Source organism: Pleurodeles waltl, chromosome 4_2 (genome assembly GCF_031143425.1).
Source record: "Pleurodeles waltl isolate 20211129_DDA chromosome 4_2, aPleWal1.hap1.20221129, whole genome shotgun sequence".
In the NCBI taxonomy this organism is placed as follows: domain Eukaryota; kingdom Metazoa; phylum Chordata; class Amphibia; order Caudata; family Salamandridae; genus Pleurodeles; species Pleurodeles waltl.
The window spans coordinates 351,637,344-351,654,231 of NC_090443.1; positions in this window are offsets into that span (position 1 = coordinate 351,637,344).

A 16,888-nucleotide genomic window follows, 5' to 3' on the forward strand; every position below is an offset into this window, starting at 1 on the left:
AACATCGCAGTGCAGAAGACTGGCGGGGGACCCCCACCCACTCCACCCGAATTCACAACATGGGAGCAAGAGGTACTCAACATCCTGCATCCCGATGGCCTCGCTGGAGTACACGGAGGAATGGACTCTGGTAAGTACAAGGCCAACCACTTCACCCCCCCCCCAGCATGCTAACCCCCACCCTCACCCCCAACCCCCCAGCACACATCCTCCCTGAGAATGTCTCCCCAGCACAACCCACCCAACACCAACCCCTGCATGCCACCCCCAAACTATGGACACCCATCACCTAAGCATGACCACTGCACATACCTATCACCCCCCCCCCACAAAACACCCTCACAACACCTCCCCCAAGGGAATGCCAGCACTGGGGGACAAGGGCACCCATAAAACGCAAGCTAATGCACACACAGAAACAATAACCATACCCTCTTACCCCATGCAGGACCCGAACGACAACACACCGGTCAGGAGGGACCAGAAATGTCCATCCCACCCCCGGAACAGGCCCCTAGTGATGACAGCAGCTCTGTCGACCTGGAACCTGACGACCAGCCCGGACCATCGGGGACCTCTGGGCAGTCGGTTCCCCTCACCCAGACACAGGCCACTGCAGACCCAACCCCCTCTGGGAACAACAGCACAGCTCCCACCCAGCGGGCCCATGCCTCTGTCTCTAGGACAGGTCAAGCAGCGGTGTGTCTACCACTACAGGGCCCCCAGGTTAACCCACCAACCCAACAACAACAGGGACCTGGGGGCAGTGGGAGTGGGTACACCGTCCAGGGGACAGAGGCCCAGGGAAACAGGGCAACTCGGAGGGCTGCTGTGCGACAGGGGGGGGAGGAGAGGCCCAGGGAACCCACTCTCCAAGAGGCCCTCACCACCATCATGGCAGCCTACCACCGCTCACAAGAGACGATGGCGACTGTACTGGCCAGGTTCCAGGAGATCCAGGCACAGCAGGAGCAACGCTACATGGGGTTCAGCGACCAACTCAGCAACATCTCAACCGCTATGGGGAGCATAGTCCAAGCCCTGAACCGTATAGAGGACACGTTTCGGGACCATGTGGCATCACACAGGGCCCCTGTCACTAGCCAGGAACAGGATCAGCCTACCACCTCCGCCGGCGCTAGTGGACAGGAGGCCCCACCACAACGACAGCCCACCAGAACCCCACCTCCTGCTGAACAACAACCGCCCCGCAAAAGGAGCCTGAGATAAAAAAAAACGACAGAGTAGGATGTCAAGTCCCCCGCCAGCATCACATACCCCCTGAAGTCCTCCCACTGTTCCACATTGCCACCCTGTCCAACCTTGAACTGCCCCTGCTCCATCCTGCCACAGGCATATGGACAATGCACCTGTGAGACTGAGAACTGGACTCCGCCATGGACATTACTCCACCCCCACCCATCACTGTTTCACTATCATGTACCAATATCTATGCACTAATAATAAATCACACATTGCACTGAAATCAATCAGGACTCAGCCTGTCTTATTTACAAATGTATGACACATTACATATCAATTACCTATAATTAACATTGTGAATTACACATACCGAGGTAACTTAGCATTAGTCCATGGGCCAACCAAGCCGAGGTCACGCAGTGGCTCATACAGCACAGAAAAGGGAAGGGAAAATCAAACATCATGTTTATAGGTCTGGGGGGAAATCGACAAAGTTGAGATGCAGGAGGCTTTCAGGAAATGTAAAATGGCATGGGTGATTATTACCTGTGTGCTACTGGAAATACTGTTCTATTACTCTGTCCCTGTTGTCTGTGTCGTCCTCTGAGTCTTCCTCCTCTTCACTCTCCGCAGGCTCCACAGCTGCTTCAACACCACCATCTGCACCATCCTCCTGCAGGAAAGGAACCTGACGTCGCAATGCCAGATTGTGAAGCATACAGCAGGCCACGATGATGTGGCACACCTTCTTTGGTGAGTACATCAGGGATCCCCCAGTCATATGCAGGCACCTAAACCTGGCCTTCAGGAGGCCAAAGGTCCTTTCGATGATCCTCCTAGTTCGCCCATGGGCCTCATTGTACCGTTCCTCTGCCCTGGTCCGGGGATTCCTTACTGGGGTCAGTAGCCAAGGCAGGTTGGGGTAACCAGAGTCACCTATTAGCCACACACGTTGTCTCTGTAGCTGCTCCATCACATAGGGGATGCTGCTATTTCGCATCACATACGCCTCATGCACTGACCCTGGGAACTTGGCATTTACATGGGAGATGTACTGGTCAGCCAAACAGACCACCTGGACATTCATCGAATGATAACTCTTCCAGTTTCTGTACACCTGCTCATCGTCTTTTGGGGGTACCAAAGCCACATGGGTCCCATCAATGGCACCAATGATGTTGGGGATATGTCCAAGGGCATATAAATCACCCTTCACTGTAGGCAAGTCACCCTCCTCTGGGAAAATGATGTAGCTCCGCATGAGTTTCATCAGGGCAGACAACACTCTGCTCAAAATCTTTGAAAACATAGGCTGAGACATTCCAGATGACATGGCCACTGTGGTCTGGAATGACCCAGTTGCCAAAAAATGGAGGACTGACAAAACCTGCACCAGAGGGGGAATCCCTGTGGGTTGGCGGATGGGGGACATCAGGGCTGGCTCCAGCTGGGCACACAGTTCATGGATAGTGGCACGGTCAAGTCTGTATCGAAGTATTATATGGCGTTCTTCCATTGTCGACAGGTCCACCAGCGGTCGGTACACGCGAGGATTCCTCCTTCTCATCGCAAGTCCCAGCGGACGGTGCCTAGGAAGGACAACATGGAGCACAGAGTCAGGCAAACCACAGGTACGTACAGACAGCTTGCACAGTTAAAGAATGGCAATGGGTTGAAAGGCGTGTATGTGTGGCAATGCAAGGCCTAGGCCTGTGTGTCGCAGTCAAAATTAAGCCATGTAGGCCCTTGAAATGGCGGCTGCCTCACCTGTGAAGTGGGACAATGGGATGTGAGGTCAATGCGCTGGCGGGGCACACCGTGGCGGTAGGCGGTCGAAGACCGCGGCGCAAAGCCGCATTGGTTAACATTGAAGCCTATGGGTTTCAGGAGCCAATGACGATGTGCGCCGGCGGTCGCGGTACGCACCGCCGCGGTACGCACCGCCGCGGGCGTGACCGCCATTTTCTATCTGCTCAATCACTCGAGACCTGATCATCCACAGGAGAGGACCTATACTGCAAGTGCTGCTGTGACCTCGGTCTGGAAGATACAATGGCTGCTGCGACTGGGGAAAGGGCCCCTGCCTTCACGTCTGAAGAGTTGGAGAAGCTCGTGGATGGGGTCCTCCCCCAGTATGCGCTACTCTACGGTCCTCCAGACCAACAAGTGAGTACACCGGGTGCACATGGAATGGGCTATGCCTGTGTGGATTGGGGTGGATGTAAGTTGGTGGGGTGGGGGGCGAATGAGGAGTGCAACGCCCAACAGATGAGAGCATGTGCCATATGGCAAAGTTGGTGGGGGGGGGCAATCACATCTAACATGCAGGTCATTGATGATTTCCTCCTTTCCACCCTGTACATGTCAAATAGGTCAGCGCCCATCAGAAGATCGAGATTTGGCGTGCCATCGCCAAGGAAGTCCGGAACTTGGGGGTCCACAACAGACGGGGCACCCACTGCCGCAAGAAGTGGGAGGACATCCGCCGCGGAACAAGGAAGACCGCAGAAACACTGCTGGGGATGGCCTCCCAACCTAGGAGGGGTGCCAGTCGCACCATGACCCCCCTGATGTCCCGGATCCTGGCGGTGGCCTACCCTGAATTGGATGGGCGCTTTAAGACATCACAGCAGACACAAGGGGGTGAGTATCAGCACATTCTCCTATCTTTCTGCGCAGAGGAGGCGTCTGGGTGGGGGAGGAGGGCTGTGGGTGACATTAGGCCAGGGCGCTTTCTGTAGTGTAGTCCTCTCCCTTAGGCATGGCCCTGTGCCCCCGGCCCCCACCTCTGTAGGGTGACAAGTACAGCCATTGAAGGTCCAGCATCTCCCATGTGCGCGTTTGACGTCTCTTGGCCTGTTGTCCTAGTCAGTAGTACTGAGTAGTGTACCCCGAATGCGCGGCTTAGTGCATTAGGCTCCTGTGTCTGTCCTCTCCGCCAACGGTGTTGACATTGCATGCACTCAACCTGGTCTTCTTTTTTCTCCCCCCACCCTTTCTCTTCATCTTCTTGTGCATGTGTGCATTAGCATCATCAGGCGGAGGAGATTTGGCATCGGAGCACGAGGGAGCTGCAGGACACAAGGCCCCGGTGGGCCCAGGAACAGACACCGAGGGCACCAGTGATCCGGAGGGCGAGGGGAGCACCACGACGGGGACCGCTGGTGAGAGCAGCGACAGGGACACGTCCTCGAATGGGAGCTCCCTAGCGGTGGCGGCAACATCCGTGCCCCCCGCCTCTACAGGTACAGCCGCCACCCAGCGCACCAGCCCCGCCCTCCCAGCAGCCCCTCAGTCTTCGCTCCGTGCCCGTTCGCCCAGGAAGGCGCGCGTCTCCTTCGCCCCAGGCACCTCAGCCCCTGCCCCTGTTGCCCCTGCTGCCCTTAGTGCGGAGCTCATTGACCTGGTAAGGACGCTCATTGTTGGGCAGACGACCCTTTTGAATGCCATCCAGGGTGTGCAAAGGGAGGTGCAACAGAGCAATGCGTACCTGGAGGGCATTCATTCGGGTCAGGCTGCCCATCAACGAGCGTTCACTGCTCTGGCCTTAGCACTGACGGCAGCCATTGTCCCTGTTTCCAGCCTCCCTCTTCTTACTGCCTCCAGCCTTTCTCTGTCTCCTGTTCCTCAGCCTATCCCATCCACACCATCAGACCAGCCTGCACACACCTCAACACCCAAGAGCAGCTCATCCAGACACAAGCACCACAGATCCCACAAACACTCACCCAAGCAACACACAGATGCAGACATGCCAACAGCCACTGCCACCCCTGTGTCCCCCTCCTCCTCGTCTCCCTCCTCCCTCCCTGTGACGTCTACACTCACACCTGCATGCACCCCAACATCAGCCAGTGCTTCCATCACCACCTCACCCTCCAGTACAGTCCACACTCGTGCAGTCACCACCCCCACTGCCATTTACACGTCCCCTGTGTCCTCTCCCACTGTGTCTGTCACCCCCTCTTCCAAGACACACAAACGCAGGCAGCCACCCACCCAACAGCCATCCACCTCACGACAGCCTACAGCACCAGCACCTACACCCAATGACAGCACACCTGACTCTCCTACAACCACATCCTCTTCCTCCACTTCCATCTCCACTTCTCCTACCCTTTACCTTGGCCCTAAAAAACTTTTCCTGGCTAACCTTGACCTCTTTCCCTCCGATGAGCTCCCCCCTCCATCTTCAAAGAGTCCCAAGAGCACCGCAGCCACCACCAGCCCAGCTTCCGGTGTCACTGTTGTGCATGGGTTCTGGAGCCCACCCTTTGCCAGCAGTGACACATCGATCAGCAGCAAGGGCACGTCCAGCCCCCCCCCCTGGCAAGAGGACCCGCAAAAACAAGGGCCACCGTGCGAGGACCGACAGGGCTGCCCCCAAGGAGCAATGTGCGGCCACTTCACCACCCACACCATATAGGGGAGGCAAGGGCCCGAGAGCCCCATCAAAGGAGCGGAAGGGCAGCAGGAGCGCGGAGAAGGTGGACCCCACATGTCACATCCCAGCTGGGAAGGAGGACACTAAGGAGGCCAGGAGTCCGTCCTCGAAGGGTCCAGAAACGTCATGGTCTGAGGGCGACTGAGCAGGGAGTCCAGGCCAGGTCTGGCTCCCTTGACCTGCTGGATGAGCACCGCTGAACAGGGCCCGCGGGGCAGAAGAGCACCGCTGAACAGGGCCCGCCGTGGAGAAGAGCACCGCTGAACAGGGCCCGCCGTGGAGAAGAGCACCGCTGAAGAGGGCCCGCCGTGGAGAAGAGCACCGCTGAACAGGGCCCGCCGTGGAGAAGAGCACCGCTGAACAGGGCCCGCCGTGGAGAAGAGCACCGCTGAAGAGGGCCCGCCGTGGAGAAGAGCACCGCTGAACAGGGCCCGCCGTGGAGAAGAGCACCGCTGAACAGGGCCCGCCGTGAAGATAGGCACCGCTGAAGAGGGCCCCGCCGTCTCAAGCACCGCTCCGCTGGGCCCTTCTTCTCAAGCACCGCTCCGCTGGGCCCTTCTTCTCAAGCACCGCTCCGCTGGGCCCTTCTTCTCAAGCACCACTCCGCTGGGTCCTTCTTCTCAAGCACCGCTCCGCTGGGCCCTTCTTCTCAAGCATCGCTCCGCTGGGCCCTTCTTCTCAAGCACCGCTCCGCTGGGCCCTTCTTCTCAAGCACCGCTCCGCTGGGCCCTTCTTCTCAAGCACCGCTCCGCTGGGCCCTTCTTCTCAAGCACCGCTCCGCTGGGCCCCGCCGTCTCAAGCACCGCTCCGCTGGGACACCCGCGGTCTTAAGCACCGCTCCGCTGGGCCCTTCTTCTCAAGCACCGCTCCGCTGGGCCCCGTCGTCTCAAGCACCGCTCTGCTGGGCCCTTCTTCTCAAGCACCGCTCTGCTGGGCCCTTCTTCTCAAGCACCGCTCCGCTGGGCCCCGCCGTCTCAAGCACCGCTCCGCTGGGCCCCGCCCTCTCAAGCACCGCTCCGCTGGGCCCTTCTTCTCAAGCACCGCTCCGCTGGGCCCTTCTTCTCAAGCACCGCTCCGCTGGGCCCTTCATCTCAAGCACCGCTCCGCTGGGCCCCGCCGTCTCAGGCACCGCTCCGCTGGGCCCTTCTTCTCAAGCACCGCTCCGCTGGGCACCGCCGTCTCAATCACTGTTTATGGTTCACTGTGCCCACCATGCCTCCTCCTTGACCAGTGGAGACTGTCATCCACCTGATGGACTGTGGCTTTGCACTCCCCAGGATGGTACAGTGGGCAGCCCACCCACTGTAGAGACATTGAGAGACTGTGGCTTTGCACTCCCCAGGATGGTACAGTGGGCAGCCCACCCACTGTAGAGACATTGAGAGACTGTGGCTTTGCACTCCCCAGGATGGTACAGTGGGCAGCCCACCCACTGTAGAGACATTGAGAGACTGTGGCTTTGCACTCCCCAGGATGGTACAGTGGGCATGGTGGCTCCTCGTGGATCTGGCGTCGTGGACTCATGTGGCTGTGGTGCCCCCCCTTCCCTTCCCCCTGAGGTGCCTGTAGTTTTTACATCTGATGCCCCTGCAGTGTTCTCTCCAAAGGACTCAGGTCTCCTGTGTGGGCTTTGCCCTTGTTTCTCAGAACTTTGGCCCACGGACATGATGAATTCGTAGGATGTGCAGGACTTGTTACTTCAGTTATACACTGTTGTGTATGTCATTTGTTTTCTTGTGAATATCTTTCATGGTTGTACGATATTTTTCAGGAGCTTTTTGGTACATAAATATTTATTCCAAATTTGATTATGTCCTAGCATTTTTCAGGGGTGTTTGGGTGGTGTCACTGTGACTTGTTGCTCTGCATTGGTGTGTACATAGTTGGGGGGGGTCGCATATGTGTGTGCCCGTAACCTTTCGTCCTCCCCCCTCTGGTGTGTCGTAGGTGCAGTACTCACCGTTGTCGTCTGCGCCGGACTTCGTACTCGTGGTAGATGAGAAGGTAGACAAGAGCAGGTAGGAGGTTTAATTCGGGTTCCATGCTGTCCTCCTTCCTCCTGGAGTGCGTAGTGGTGAGCGTTTTCCCGTTCGTAGTCTGTTTCCGCCGTGTTTTTATCGGCGGTGCTCCCGCCCCGGAAAAGGTGGCGGATTGGTGAGTTGTGATAGGGTGGGCGGTACATTGTCTGCCGCCTGGCTGTTGGCGGTGACCGCCGCGCTGTTTGTTTGTACCGCCGTGGCGGGCGGAGTGTTAAAGTGGCTGTCTGTGTTGGCGGTTCCCGCCAGGGTCAGAATTCCATATTTTTTACCGCCAGCCTGTTGGCGGGTTGGCCGCCGCTTTAACACCAACCGCCAGGGTTAGAATCACCCCCTCTGTGTATTAGGGTCCTTGTGACCATAGGATGGCTCTGGAAGTGGGGCCCCAAGCTTCCTAACCAGTTACAAATATTTTTGTCAACTGGAGAAGGGGCTCCGGGTCATACGATGTCTCGGGAAGGGGGGCCTCATGCCCCCTCCCCAATTAAACATATTTTCAGCCCCTGGGGATGGTGTCCCAGGGCCATACAATGGTTCAGGAAGGGCCCTACATTTCCTCTCTGTTAGACCTGGCAGCTCTTGGTGTGATTTCCCTGCACTTTTTGCTTCTGCCCCCTGTTTTTGGACCCTGTGCTGCAATTAGTTTTGGTAGTTTTGATACTTTGGGCTGGGCACTTTACCACTGCGAACCAGTGCTAAAGTACAAAAGCTCTCTGTCCACATTGTATTGTTGTTGAATGGTTATCCATGATTGACATATTTGTTTACTAGTAAGTCCCTAGTAAAGTACAGTAGAGGTGCACAGGGCCTGTAAATCAAATGCTACTAGTGGGCCTTCAGCACTGATTGTGCCACCCACATGAGTAGCCCTGTAAACCTGTCTCAGACCTGCCACTGCAGTGTCTGTGTGTGCAGTTTTAAACTGCCAATTCGACCTGGCAAGTGCACCCACTTGCCAGTCCCCAAACCTTCCCCTTTACTACATGTAGGTCACCCCTAAGGTAGAATCTAGGTAGATCCATGGGCAGGGTGCAGTGTATTTAAAAGGTAGGACATGTACTGATGTGTTTTACATGTCCTGACCAAATTCGGTGTTCACTATTGCAAGGCCTATCTCTCTCATAGGTTAACATGGGACTGCCTTTAAATATCTTTTAAGTGCAGTTTCCCATTGGGAGAAGATAGAGATATGGAGTTTGGGCTTTGTAAACTAACAATTTAAAAATACATCTTTTGGTGGTGTTGGTTTTTAGATTGTCTGTTTGAAAATGCCAATTTTAGAAAGTGGACATTTTCTTGCTTAACCATTCTGTGCCTCTGCCTGCCTGTGGAATCCACATTTAGGTCAGAATGACAGTTGGGCTCTTGTGAATTCGCACTAGACATTGACACAAAGAGAGCTGGGGAGTGTCCTGCATATCCTGATGAGTCTCCTGGGCTAGAGTGGGGAGGGAGGAGCTGAGACCTACACCTGAAAGGGTTGAGCCTGTCCTCACACAATGCAGACTCCAACCCCCTGGAGTGTGTATGGGGCCAGGCCTGGGCAAGGCAGGATCTTGTGACCAACAGAGACTTTACTTTGAAGTTTGCCTGCTTCAAGGCAGAAATGAATAGAAGTAGTGCCCCTAAATCCCCAGACTTTCAGATTACTTCTGTGTCAAGAGGAACCTCTGCCAAGGAAAAGAGCTTGATGCTTGAGGAGGACCTGTCACTCTGCCTGTTGCTTTGCTGTGCTGGCCTGCTGCCGCTTCTGCCTGAAGAGGGAAAGAACTGTACTTTGCTTTCTGAAATCCTGCTTGTGAAGTTTCTCCAAGGGTTTGGACAGAGCTTACCCCCTGTTCTGAAGTCTCAGGGACATCAAAGACCAGATCTGCAGATCCATTGTATAGGTGAAGGAACATATAGGAAATATTTATATGCCCCTAACTCCTCCTTGCGTCACATGAGCATCAACATTTTATTAAAGCTAATGTGGTGTTAAGGAGGCATTTTTGCTGCGCAGTATTTACAAAGTGGCGCAATGGTTGCATTCCGCCACTTTGCACCCCCTTAAGCCTCATTATGCCTGCATCAGGCATAATGTATGCATGGGGTAGGTTCAAGCATTGAGAGGCCCGCACAAATGGTGCAGTGAAATCTACAAGATTTCACTTTGCCATTTTTGGCGTCATTTATAACTCCTGCTCAGAGCAGGTGTTAAAATGATGCACCCATAATAACCTATGGGCCTCCCTTCACTTAGGACCACCATGGTGCGCCGTATTGTAAATACAGTGCACCATTGGTGTCGTTAGGCGGGGCAGGGGTGATGCAAGAAAACTGGTGCATCAGTGCTGATTCGTCAGTTTCTTGTAAATATGCCTTTATATGTTTTGGACCAGAGGACCCCTCTTTCCACTAGGCCTAGGGGGGTATAGGTTATTCCTATCCTGCCACCTATATGTTTTTTTTTAATTCGTTTTACAGGACGTAGAGTGAGTTCCTGAGTTCCAAGTTAGCTGCTGCCACATTTTTGTTTATTGTGGTTTTAGCTAATCATATCTTATCTTTTGATCTATTAGAGCCATGTAGGTGCCAGGTCTATCTATATATAAAACTTTTAAACCTTAATTTCTTACTTCCTTAATTTCTCGAAAAATACTGAACAAATATACACCAAATCACCAAAAGCTTACTTTCTGGATCAAGTTCTAGCTTTCTGCAAAAATTGGTGTAATTCAGATCAGCTGTTTTTGGGGTATTGCTATTCAATTTTAGTATGGAAAAGTGCTTAGGGAAAATGCATTTTGGAGCTGTTCCTGCATGATAGATCACCCCAAACTTTCCAGGAAGCTGAGATGGATGATTTTGTTTTCTAAAGTTTGGTGAAGATTCTTCATACGGCACCAAACTTATAGGCAATTCAAAAAATCAATTTCCTACGGAAACGCGAACGTAACTATATATCTAAATATTTAACTATGTTTCTCTAAATACTTTAAACTGCAGATTGCTGAAGTGTCTTGCCTCTTCCCGTTATTGGATCGGTCACCGTATAGTCTCAGTCATCGCCCTCCAGAGTTGCTATCTTTCCCAGAACTTCTGATGGTTTTGAGGACAACCCCATGTTTCATGACTAGGTAGTTCTAGTGTGCAGTTAGTGTCTAGTCCAGACTTCATGTTGTGATACTAAGGTCAGGTGTGTTTATCTACTTTTTATCTATGTCCCCCTTGCTTAGCACTAGACCCAATTTCAATAATGCTTCTTCGTGGTGTGTGAATCTCTTGTTCTGCGCAATATTTAAATCGGACATTTTAAAGCCTAAATCAGTCGGACACCCCATCACTTGTTGTAGTGTATTAGTTATGGTCTTCCAAAGATGTGCGTGCAGAAAGTCACCCACCTCAGACCTACATCTTAGGCATGATAGATCTGGGCTACGCCGCATCTGTCATAGTCTTTGTAGGGTCAAGTAGATGCAATGTATATATTTGAACTGTATTAGGCGGTATCTGGTGGATACTGTGGCGTCCCTTGGTTCCATCAAAGCAAAGACCCAGGGTTCATATTCCAACTGACCCACGTCTGCTTCCTAGGCGATTCTTAATTTGTTAAATGTGCCACAGGTGTTCATTATTAGTGATGTATAAAGTAGGAATATTTCCCCTTCTGTATCATTTGAGACGTTGCCACTTTAGTTTGAAGTGGGCTAAATTCCAGGATTTCTGTAATGCTAGTAAGGTGTGGCATAATGGCATACCTCAACTGCAGGTAGTAGAAGAACTGGATCTTTTCAAGACTGAATTCTTCATGTAATTAATTGGCAGATCTCATAATATTTGATCGAGTTATGTCATCCATGGTGTCAGTACCAACCTCTACTAAAGGCTACCAGAACAGACACCTTCGGGGATCTGATGCCAAGGCCCTGCGGGGTCCTTCTGACAATTTTCCTGTGCCCTTGTGTTCGTTATTGGAAGGATTTACAGGTGGCAGGAGTTACTTTGCCAGCTGGGGCAATCTTACGTACTGGTTTACCTCTGTGTATACTTAGGCCCAGATTTTTCATACTTTCGGGTAGTGCAACGCTGCAAGCCACCTTGCTTCGCTATGTGGAAGGGAAAGGGCTGGAATGCGCTAAATTTAATACTATGTGGTACATTCCTGTGCTTTCAACGCAGGCACCATTGCATCATGGTGCAACTTTGACTGTGTTACAGGCAGGACTGTTTTGTGTAGGACGGGACACCTTCCTGCACAAAAACAACCCTCAGAGGCATTTTCCTCTTTCTATGTGTGCTGCAGAATGCACCACGTGTGGAAACAGGAAAACATTAGGAGCAATAAAGATGTTTCTCCTCTTTACATCTACCCTGGGGAGGCGTAGCATTTTGATGCATTCCCAGGTCTACTACTAATGGTAAATCTGAGAATGCACCAAAATCCATGGGTGTATTCTTTGAAACAACCATGTTCCACCCATGGAACACAACCCTGGCTCAGAGTAATACAAGGCAGCGGTTTGACCTGCTTTACTCCAGATTTATCAAGCCATGCAGGGCCACGCAAGGTGGCCTCACATGCCCTGATAAATCTGACTTTAGGGTTGCATTGCCTTTGTGCCCCCTTGCATGAATTCGTAATGGGTAATTCTGGAGTATCTATCTTTGGGTAGGAGTATACTTTTTTTCTCAATGCTGTGCAACCAATCATTGAGACTGAGGTGGTGGACAGTGCTGGGTATTTCTGTGTGTCCTGTCCTGAATGGGTTGCAATTGCTGAAGCTTTGGTTACTTGTATACCTAAATATTTAAAGTGGTCCATACTGATTAGTATGCCAGCTTGGCAAGCCATGTCCGGATATGTTTTCAATTTCGTTTAGGGTTTGGTCTAGTCTCTGTCCTGACATGACTGGATTGCTTTGGTATAGTAAAAGGTTGTCTGCATATTTTCAAATCTTGTCCTCTATCGCTTCAATCTATCTCGATCCTGTGATTTGTGTGTTCTCTCTGTCTCACCACCATAGGTTCAAGGACTAGGCACCCTTGCCTTGTTCCTCTTTCTGTAGAGAAGGGTTCTGTTAAGGTATTGCCTAGCCTGGGTTGGGCCATCAATCCTTATTATAGTATCTGGGTGTATGAGATAAATTTTGGATCAAAGACCAATTGAGCTAAGAGATTAAACAGGTAGTCCCGGGAAAGGTTATCAAAGACTTTTTGAAAGCCAATTAGTAGCAAAGCTAATGGCTCGTTTAGCCTCCCTGATGGAGAAATGGCATCAAATGCCCTTCATATATTGGGTATTGTTGTCCGGTATGTCAAAAATCCACTTGGTTGATATGAAACAGCTCATTAATGGTGTCCTCATTATTGATGTAGCCAGAAGTTTGGACAGTATTTTGGTATGTTTATGGCCTGAGATATAATCACATCTGCAACAGTCTGATTAAAGGATTACTGTTATAAGGCTTCACCAAGGTCTATAGGAGACTCACTATTGATTGTTTAGGTCATTGAGAGGTTCAACCACAGAGATCGAAAGTCCTATGAAGAATTCCACCAGGAAATTGTTGAGGCACGGTGCTTTTCATGAAGCCAGTTGCAAGATGGCCTCTAAGATCTGTTTAGTAGTTATCTCTTCCTCCAGTGCATTATTGTTTGCTTCTGTATGGTGGCATAGATGTGTTGCTTCATGGTACATGATAAGGTGCTCTTCTGGGGTCTGAGTCATTTCAATGTAGAATTTGCTGTAGAAGTTCAGTTACGTTTGTTATCTCTAGTGGGCGGGTGAGGATATTTCTGTTTTGGCTTATGTGTTGAGTGGCTTTTTCCCTACAAGCCTCCCTAGTTTACCAGTGTAGGTCCTGCAGTCATAGATTTTGCTTTGAGATGCTAGCCATATATTCCTGACTTTTTTTTACTTGGACGTGATGATATAATTTTGTTTGTATGAGTTGCTGTATGTTCTCATCTCCGTTCTCATCTGTGTGGCTGTGTCTAGCTTTGTTTTCAGCTACTTGCAGTTCAATTCCTAGTTATGTAACTGGTTTATTTTTTTTGGCGCTTTTGAAATAAGATTTTGCTAATGTTTTTGCTTCTCAGAGCTGCCTTGTATGCCTCCTGTAAGACAGTTGGACAGTCTACAGTGTTGGCGTTTCATTGAAAGTATTGTGTTGTATCTCTAAAATCTGACTTGGTTAGCCTACAGGTGCTCAGCCTACATGGTGGATAAGTTTTAGGAGTATGCACACAGATCTGTATTTCCAGGGGAATGTGATCAGGTAGGCCCATAGCATGTAGGGGTATTGTGCCTATTGAACCTAAGCTGGCAACAAAATCGCAATCTGGCCCGGAAAAAGATCTGTGTGCCCCCAAGAAGAGTGTGTGGCTGTCTTCCTCAGGGTATTGGTGACTCTATATGCTGCTCAAGGGAGAGGATGTTTGAGGTGCATTTAGTCACAATCTCTAATTTTTAATCCCACGCGGTCTCCAGTAGGATGGTACTAATGTGACTGAAGAAATAATTTAGGGGGATACATAAACTGTAAGCAAAGTGACAAGTGTGCCAAATTGGATGCCTGTGATCATGATGTTTTGGCCTATCTTAACAGTCTAAGTGCTTTCTATTCTCAGTCGATTAATCAGCATTGTAGTCCCTGTGTTCCTGTCAACACTCTAAGGTCTGTTGTTCTTCACAGGTGCCCAGAATTCTACACACACTTGACCCATGAGACACTGTCCTCTTCCTTTGCAGGTACCGTCCACACAGTCAAACAATGCAGTAAGAAGACATGACGCAAACCTTTCTCTTGTTATGATCATAATATTTGGACTTCAGCCTTAGCATGATCTGGAGAGTTCTTTCACTGCTACCCTTCAGGAAAGAACTGAAGACACTTATCCATGCTTCCATCTAGAAAGAAACTCTCATTCATAAATAATCCTCTGCTTGATAGATCTCACCTTATTCACTCCTGTCCTCCCTGCATCAACTCCCTCAAGGGCCTCTTCTGTAACCCCACGGAGCGCCACAAGTGGTCTGTGCTCTCTTGCTTTGTAGCTAGGTTCTGACATACATACAAAAATGCTGTCATTGGACTGTGTCTTATTTTGCTAGATCACCTGGGCTCACAGTAGGCCACATCTCCCACTATGCCCAATCTTCCCCAAATAGAAGATGGGACTCTCTCTATATAAGGTTACATAAGATTTACAGCTGTGTTTCTGGAACCCTCTGAGTGTCTCGCATGGAAATCAATCCTTAGTGGTGGCCAACACATCCTGCAAAGGTGGAACAGTTTCTTCCTGGAAACACCAGGATTCAAGAAACATAAGCAGTACTTCACAAAAGTGCACCTAGGGTTCCAGGAGCCATTCCATAATCTTTTAATTTTCATCCCCTTCCACCTTTACCCACATCTTCTCTCCCTAGATTATGTCTTCTCCTTCTAAGCCACATTTTTCCTTGCACAGCTGTGACATTTCCATGCGGATGCAACTCCTGCAAAGACCCATCATATTCCAGGAGACAACATCAGCTGCTAGCTCATACCTTCTCCTGCTAAGCCATACATTTCTCCAGGTGGGCCACATCGTCTGTGACTAGGCCACACCTTCTTCCTCTAGGACATCTCTTCTGGCATTATACTATGTCTTCTCATCAGTCCTATTTCCACTGGCAGCATTAATGTATGTATTTTTAGCATGTATTTGATTTTTTTTATTTTCTATCCTTTAGTTTGCTTTTTTCATTTTCTGTCTTTTGCTCTCAGGTACTCATCTGGGACCGACATGATACAGGGTTTTATTTAGAATATGGTGAACAGGGTATTTCATCAAAAATGTGGCAGAAGTCTTACCCATGGTGTTACAAATGCATTATTGTCAATGGCACCCTAAATAATGGAGCCAGGACATCCACAACATTTTCTTAGAATCTTTTCATTGGATTTTGCAATACTGAAGAGGCAATTGACACACAAACGTTATGACAGCTGATTTTACTCGCATGCCTGAACGATTCAAATTAAAAAAAATTCATTTGGCCGTGCGTGTTGAACTTAATGCACCAATCTGCGGCTGATGTTGAATGAAAGCGAGGACCACAAGTGATTTCTCTACTGATCAACTTTTTGCTTTGCCAAATTTGCCAGCTACATTAGTCACTGCTGGACCTTATTGGTATCTCGAAACTAACAATGTTTCTGTCCTGATGATGACCCCAGTATAAATAATCTTTGTTCGGGGTCAAAAATTTGAGAATGTTTAGAGTGGACTGTTGCTATTAGATTTAGGATATCAACAATATCAACACTCCTGTTAGAGGGTCATACTTACATCTATTGTCCTGATCAATCACTTGTATATATTTATATTTTTGCATAGCATCTGCACAATTTATTATCACCTTTTCACGTACACTGTGCCACACCACTATTTGAAGCATCTTGTTTTTGAAAAATGAAATAATTTTGAAGCATAAAATATATTAAAAAGAATGATGTTTGAATCCCAGATTGAGGCAATCATTTCATGGTTCGCCCTGTACTTTGCCAAGAAAAGCTACCACTTCCCCCTTAGGGACATTTGTTCTTTTAATAATTGCTAATAACCTTTGTGCCATTTGACAAATCTTCACACCATTTTCAAAACTTGTTTGCCACTCACTTTATCCACTGTGTGGACAGTTTTGGGGTGATTAGTCTAGCGAGGCCTCGAAAAAGGGGTGTCCCAATACACTTTCCCCAGTGCAAAGTCCGTGGGGATTTTGCATTTTTTTACACAACTAGAGCCCAAACTGCTGCACGGATTTACGGCAAATTTGGCAGAAAGCTAGATCTTGGTCCAGAAGTAGTGTTCTTCATAATTTGGTGTAAACTTGTTCAGTAATTTCACAGTAATTAAATAAAATAAAATATAGGTATCTAGGGACACAGATTATTTGCCGATCGCATCAGAGTGAAAGGCAAGGCCCTGATTGGTTGGCCACAACTTTGAAGGAAAGTTGTGGTCACCATTTTGTTTTGTGGCTGGACCCCCAGGAGAAAACATAAATAAAACACACATAAGGGGTCAGGATAGCAGTATCCTGACCCCACAGGACACATGGAGGGGCCTCTGAGGGACCCCTCATAGGCAATAAATTGCCCAATTGTTTATGGTTGGTCGATCTGCAGATTCACAGATCCACCGCGGTGCACAGTGCAATCCCCAGTGTAAATCCCTG